Source organism: Bombus impatiens, unplaced genomic scaffold, assembly GCF_000188095.3.
Source record: "Bombus impatiens unplaced genomic scaffold, BIMP_2.2 scf_0033, whole genome shotgun sequence".
In the NCBI taxonomy this organism is placed as follows: Eukaryota; Metazoa; Arthropoda; class Insecta; order Hymenoptera; family Apidae; genus Bombus; species Bombus impatiens.
The window spans coordinates 1,032,778-1,039,966 of NT_176452.1; the positions used below are offsets into that span (position 1 = coordinate 1,032,778).

At 40.9% G+C, this 7,189-nt stretch overlaps 1 protein-coding gene across 2 annotated transcripts in view; it reads left to right on the forward strand.

The window, feature by feature from the left end:
• Nucleotides 1–4,119: 4,119 nt before the first annotated feature.
• LOC100741370 (zinc finger homeobox protein 3) overlaps nt 4,120–7,189 on the forward strand; it is a 246,712-nt gene continuing 243,642 nt past the window's right edge. For both annotated transcript variants that reach the window (XM_033321904.1, XM_033321907.1), the window contains exon 1: nt 4,120–6,060. The gene's annotated coding sequence lies outside the window, so the exon portion shown is untranslated. The remainder of the gene's footprint in view (nt 6,061–7,189) is intronic.

Genomic DNA, 7,189 nt, shown 5'->3' on the forward strand with positions numbered 1-7,189 from the left:
GAAATCCATTTCCAAGTAGCTTAGGACGTACCGAACGGACCACCCACGGCCCCATCTCATCCCGTCTATCCGTCTTATACGCGGAATCGTCCCGCTGATCTCTCGGTAGAAATTGCAATTGAATTTTCACTCGTGCCAAATTACACTGGCCAAAAGCATCGTTCGTTTGTGGTCCCATGGATCAACGCGTTTCGTGCTTCTTCGTGTCGCCACCGATGTTCGTCGTGTCGGTGGGTTACTTGGAATTTCGATTTCAACTTTCAGAATATTCCTTTTTAATTTTATTGGAAGAGAGAAAAAGGGAAAGAAAGAGTTTTAGTGGTTCCCTTTGCGTGTTGTACAGAAGTTCGTAGTTAAGTTATTCAAAAGTTAGTAATCAAATCTATTTTCTGAAATTTTCTTCATTTTATTGCGAGCTTATGCAATTGCTATTTAATTATTCAGAAAACAGACGAATATTTTTGGCAGAATTTATCAAGTTGGTATTCGCGCATAATTAATTAATTAATTAGACAGCTTTAAATCTACGAAGATCGAAAGTTTTCCAAATCTGCAAAGCCTTCTCAATTTCGTGAATCTTCAAATTTAAATCAATTACATAATTTAATTCACGTTCTGGATATATTTAATATGAAAGTCAACCACGATTCTCGATTCGGTCTAAAAAGCCTTCTTAAAGACGTATCTCTGCTCCAGTAACTCGGACGATACGCGGATGCGTCGAGAATCAATAATATTCCCAGGCGTGAATTACGTGAGTACTTTTCAAGGGGAGCGCGGTTATTCTTGACGTCATCGAGGCGTTTGTTTAATGAATGCTAGCAGCCTCTCCTCCGCGTTCTCTTCGCTCGGCCAGAAATCGAGGAGACTGCGAGCAGCGATTGCGTGGCGGTCGTGGCAGCCATTGTTTACATGAAAAAAAAACAAACTACATGATTTTCGATGAAGCGACGATACTGGTGAAAATACGAGCATCGATCGATACATCTTTTCAAGGATTTATCGATACTTTCTTGCGCATTGATGCGATTATGTATTATCTTACATTCGAAAAGCGAAGAGTTGTTGACCTAGAACTTGAACTTGCTAGATGAAGTTTCGTAAATGCGTATAATCAAAGCTTTGTTGAATTTTCAGAACCTGTCGATTATCTTTAAATATGCATTTGTAATGTTTTATTTTTTGTATTTCCGCTTCTTTTGCAAATTGATTTTATAAGTGACATTGATATATTACAATTACTCTTTAACGTGTGTCATCGTCATGGTGTAAGTCCAGTAATAATAATTTATTCGATATGTATAAATTATTCTCATCGTATATGGATAATAAGATTAACAGGAAAGTTTTTATCATTTTTTGCTACTAATCTATTGCTATAAATTGTAGTATTTATTATAAAAACACAATTATACCTACTACTTAACATAGTAATCACATTATCTAGCATAAAAAACTGATATCGCACTGTTGTTTAATCGAATCTTAACAGTAATTGTTTGCGTTGTTCTTAAATTCATAATTTAATCTTATCCTTCGACAAAATTATTTCCTATAACTCGTCTTGATCGAATTGCATTATATTATCCTATTCCTATCCTACTTTTCCTTTCATGCATACCTGTTCTTTTAAAAATATTTAGAATTGCAAATGTTTTAACCGATGTCGTTAAAGCAATCATGGATTCATTAACGATTCAGTAATAATTATCGGATCGTTAATTGAGATACGTACGATCATTGCAAAACTTATAAGATGCAGGAAGCATCGACGTCGATTGCTGAACAGACATAGAGATTTTTGATGATTTCGTGATTCCTTTTGACGTCATCGGAAAGTTTGTTTAATTAGCAATTGTCAGCCTTCGCGTAGGCTGTCATTGATCATAAGACCATGATTTGATCGAAAGGAAAAATAAGAAAAGAAAGGATCATAACGCTGCCGTGTCGCAACGGTGGCAATAAAAACTCTTCGGAATTTGTGTCAATGAACTGCTTTGATACCTGTGCGAACTTTAAATTAAGGAGTATGGCAACATGGCGTAATGTAACAGACTGAAAATTATCCAATATTACGTGGAAAATGCAAATTAAAAAATTTAATGTTTTAGGTTGTCGAGCGTACTATTAACTTGGCTTTCTCGGTATTAATTTCCTTGTAATTTTTGTTTCACAGAATTTCAGGTTTTTAAAGAGTGTGTCATGAATGCAAAATTTCAAGCATAAAAGCTATAGATATAGCGTTAGACTAATATCAATAGAAATACGGTGGATACAAGTTTCACTTAGTAACACATACGCTACATAAAACATTTTTGGAACGCATTACATTTTATTGAAATTCATTTATAATTAAAAAAGACGAAATTTGTATCCGAGAATTAGATTTCCACTCTCTTGAGAGCTCCACGAATTTTCGACTATCAATTTGGTTTTCTATATGTTTGTATCCTTTACAATTTCCTCATAAATTCTTCGACCATATAACAATTTCGACCACTATGATTCTTCGTCTTTGCAGAATAGTTATATCTGGTTGACATTGATTTTTACGTTTCTAAAATACGCGCAATCAAAAATAAACCTGAAGCGATTTCATTTTGTAAGTGGACGATCAGAAAAACCGAGAAACTAGCTAAAACAAACAGCGATGGTTCTAAAAAATCAAGCAAACGGGCATAATTCGACGTGGATTACAGCGGTTTGATCGACAAATCACGATAAATCGACGAAACTACGAATTCGTAGGAAAGATCGAGTGATCAGTAACCGCTGCTAATGGCATCGAGCGATTTTCGATGATCTACCGATGCTTTCTGATGTCATCGAGATGTTTGTTTAATGAACGCTACCGAGCTTTGCTGCTTCAACCAGTATAAATATAGAGATCACACTGTGCACCATGCGGATACGAAGGTTTACCGTCTGAAAACGGAGGACAACCTGTCTGCGTTTAATGTGACGTAACGTTTTATAAGCTGTTAAAATTCCCCCCTACTTGCTAATGAATCTACGCAGTATCATGTCACTTATGACTATGAAATCTGTGTTTCTCGTTTTTGAATTTTTAACAGTGGAACCGCTTTTGCCTATTTTCACCGTTTCATTGCTGTTTTTAATGCTAAGACGTCGGTAGCTGTTCTCATACATCGGTAACATTTCATGTTTTTCTTAAAAGTTTGTTTCGCTGTATCTGTATTTCTTGCGCGGCGGTTACATGTCAAACACATTTTATTTATACATTTTATCGAAATAAATTCTTTTCGCGATTATTCGTAAGTTAATATTAGTCCAACAGTCGTGGATGAAGCAACGTGATTAAATAATTCACGAATGAAAGACGTTAATTATTCAAATCGTAACTATTAAGGGACTTTGCAAAATTATATTCACTTTCGGGACACCATGTTTGAAATAGAAATCACACATCAAAATCCTATCTCTTCACCTGCCGTCAAATGTTCATTCTCGGAACATTTGAAGTCTGAAACCAGAATCGCGTTCGAAGAGCGACCAATTAATCGGAGTAAATCCGTCGACGGAAAGTTGGTCTGGTTGCGCGCAGTTCGTTCTAAAAATACGCGGCAAAGGATTAGCAGAAAAGTTTCCAATTAAGCGATCACCGGATGTTGAGCGCGACCGACGCGCGCGCGTTCCTCAAATCTACCGTATATCTACTATCCGACGCGTGTGCAGCGACGGCAGTAGAAACAGACCTTCGAACCGGACCACGTTCCTGCAACTAAGCGGCAAGTAGAAAGAGTTAGACCGTACGTGCAATGAAAAACCAGTGACGTAGCGAACGATCGAGGAATCGATCGATAAGTTGCGATGGTGTTTCCCAGCCGCGACGATTGATTTTCGATGGTCCCGCGATACTTCCTGACGTCATCGAGGCGTTTGTTTAATGAGCGGCTACCAGCCTCTCCCCACGTCGTCCCTACTCGAACAGAAATCGCGGCCAGAGGGAGACAGAGCTAGCGGAGTTCGTGGAGGGGGCGTAGGGAGAGTGAGAAAGAAAGAGAGGAAGGGGAGAGAGGTAGTATCGTGTCGGACGCTGGACGAGGCGCACGCTCGATGCGAAGCAGCGCGTGCTTTCACGCGCGGAAAGCAGGAAGCGGTGTGTGTACCAGGACACGACACGGTTGGTCCTGGACCCGGTGGTGTCCACGCGGTCCTGCCGGCTTTCGAGGTATCGTCGCGTCGACAGGACTGACCAGCCGTGAATCGTGCATGGCCCCGCGGACCAGGAAACAACGCTGCTGGTAGTAGTCGTCTACAGAGAGGAACGAACACGTCCGAAAAGTAGTCACGGATCGTACATCGTCGACCACGCGGCACACGTGAGCGGAACGAAGACGAACCGCTACCGAGCGCGACCGAACGCCAACGAGTCGCCACGATCGTCTCTCTCGGGGTATCCTGGCTCACCGCTGATTGGCCGAAACCTCGAGGAAGTGGTCACCGTCGACGAGGGCTCGGACCACATCGCCACGTGAGTTCAGCGCCGTATCGCGAACCAGGATATCGCGCGCGCCTTTTCACCCGATCCTGCAGCTGCATTTTGCCGAGCACCCACCAACGTCAGCTTTCCGAGCTCAGACAACAGGATCGCTTCGAACGATCTTCGAGTCGACTTTGCCGCGGTGTTCACGAATCGACATCGCCGACGACGATTACCTACGCAATTGTTTCTCCTTGTAACATCGCGAATTAGCGGTCTTCGCTGACCGCAATCGGGAGTATCGTATGTCTATGAAAATTAAACGACGATGTTGTCCCGATTGATCGGACGGTGTTTAAACGAAACTCGTAGAAATCGAGTGACAAGTGAATAGAACGAGACACTGGATCGTTTCGAATGCACTGGCTGTAGAACAGGCGTACGACGAGATCCTTAAAAACCGGAACGTCAACCATAATACCAGGTCTGCTCGGCCCTGAACCGGAATCGATCTACGTCATCGTAGTCATCACGTGGTGATCCTGACCTAGGCCAATGTCTTTACCCCATATGACGTTGCGCCTTTCTGTCGGTGTCATCTAGACACGCAGATCCTACTTCCCTTCTAAATATAAAAGCATGCTCGACTCGTGGGCGAAAGTCTTCGAGCATGGAAACGACGAATAATCCGTGGAGCCGCGTTGACGAACGGCAAGGATCGTCGAACCAGTATCGAATTCGATCTTTCTCGCGAAGTTGAATCTTGCGCGTCGAATTTAACGTCGTAATTCGTGACGTACTGTCTTCTATCGACACAAAGGAGAAAGTTGGTGTCTTCGAGTGTTATAAATAGAAGTGAACAGTGAATAAAACCTGCCGGTCAAGGAAAATTTCTTTTCTCTCGAATCTCTGGCCGTTGGTCGCCGAAGATTTCTGCGGCGAAACTATTATTCCCAAATTTTAACGTGATCCACGGAGTTCGATGACTTTGTGTACAAAAAGTGTATACCATTGTTTCGCTCGTTCCTTTTCTGTTGTCATTTTTACATTTTCTCAAAACATAAATATGGTAAATGTTATGTAACGAACACGCAGTGAAACTTGTAGATTAATTCCGTGGTTGTTTACGGTTTAACGGTAACGATATTATAAGAAAAAGTTGTTTATCGGTCGACGAGAACTACGTAATTCACCGAGAGTCGATGATAGAGATCCTTTTCTTTCTACTTTAGATGCCTCGCGCGTCTAGTGTGTTTAATGACAGTTGTATCTGGTAACGGTACGTGTTTATATTAGTCGTGTCGAGGAAGAGATCAACGAACTAAATGGTGCGTCGTGAACGAGTCGAAGGGTAAACTCGAAAGGAATTACATCGCACAAGGTACACCTCGGATAGGTTAATCGAGAGATTGTCAACGATGATTTACTCCGGTTGAGGACGGGTGATTAGGTGATTCAGCTTGGGCAATCAGCAAAAAAGTTACAATCTCGTGCATATTCCAGAAGACTAATCACAAACCTATCGACCCACCTTCGCTCAGCAGGAAATTGTTCTTCCTGATAATAACAAAATTTCTACCTTCCACTTGGAAACGAAGATCTTCCTGTTTGGTCTGGTATGTGACGTTTTATTCTTTGAGAATATCTTATTGGCAAATACGTTATTATGGTAGAATTGCTTCGTTATTTATCTTTGCAAAAATTAAACATTTATATTTACCGTAATTTATTTAATTACTATCTGATCTTTGTTCTCGAATTAGATATATTAACTTATTATCTTTCGTAAATTAGTAACTCACGAGTTTTACATTACCACCGAAAGAAAAACTCATAAATAACACTCGGAGAAATCTATTAGACCACGCGAACTGTTATAAGATATGACTGTAATAAAGAAATCGATAGTTTCAAACGGAGATTATAAACACGTTTTTTCTCGGTTCTTAATGCACGAAACAAGATGACTACCGAGTGCATGTAATTGGAGGGGGAGGTGGAAGAGCAATGGTACGCATGCACTCCCCTCCATGGCATTCTGCAGAGCATAAAATTCAGGATCGCGAATGCTTTAGTGCCATCAATCAACAGTGCCACACGATCTATACAATTACTCCCTTTTTAATATAAGCCATTTTCCTAGAAAAATTGTTCAACAATCTTAACTGCCTCGTCACACGAAACATCACAACAGTTACGTATGAAAAAAAACCTGAGAAATCAAAAACATTGCTACTCGCAACGCTGATTCTAAAAACACCGCTATTTTTGCAACTATACAAACCGATACTGGTTCAACAAATACAAATATTGCCCTAGACTTATAAACAAATCAATACTAGTTTCGCAAATACTAACACACCTTGAGACACGAAAATAACAAAGTTTGCCTTTCATAAAGACAAACTTTAGTTCTTTATCTACCTACATAGGATATCGATTTACATCGCGAAGAAACCTTCGAACCTTCGACATCATTTTCTCAACGCGATACACGTATCGACGATCCGTAGAATTCCCAATATCCGCGCGCGATACGAAAATACTATCGCGCCAAGTCTGAATGAATAGATCCCAAGTACGCCGGCGTTTAGTTGGCGAAACATCAAGCGTCCGCTTGCCAGAAATTTGCTTGGTACACTAAGCATCGTAAAGACCGGCTAACGTAATTCCCGCATCGTTGTAAAAATAAACAACCATCGAGATAACCGTCGCTACGTCCTCGCAGAGATTCTTCGCGCAGCA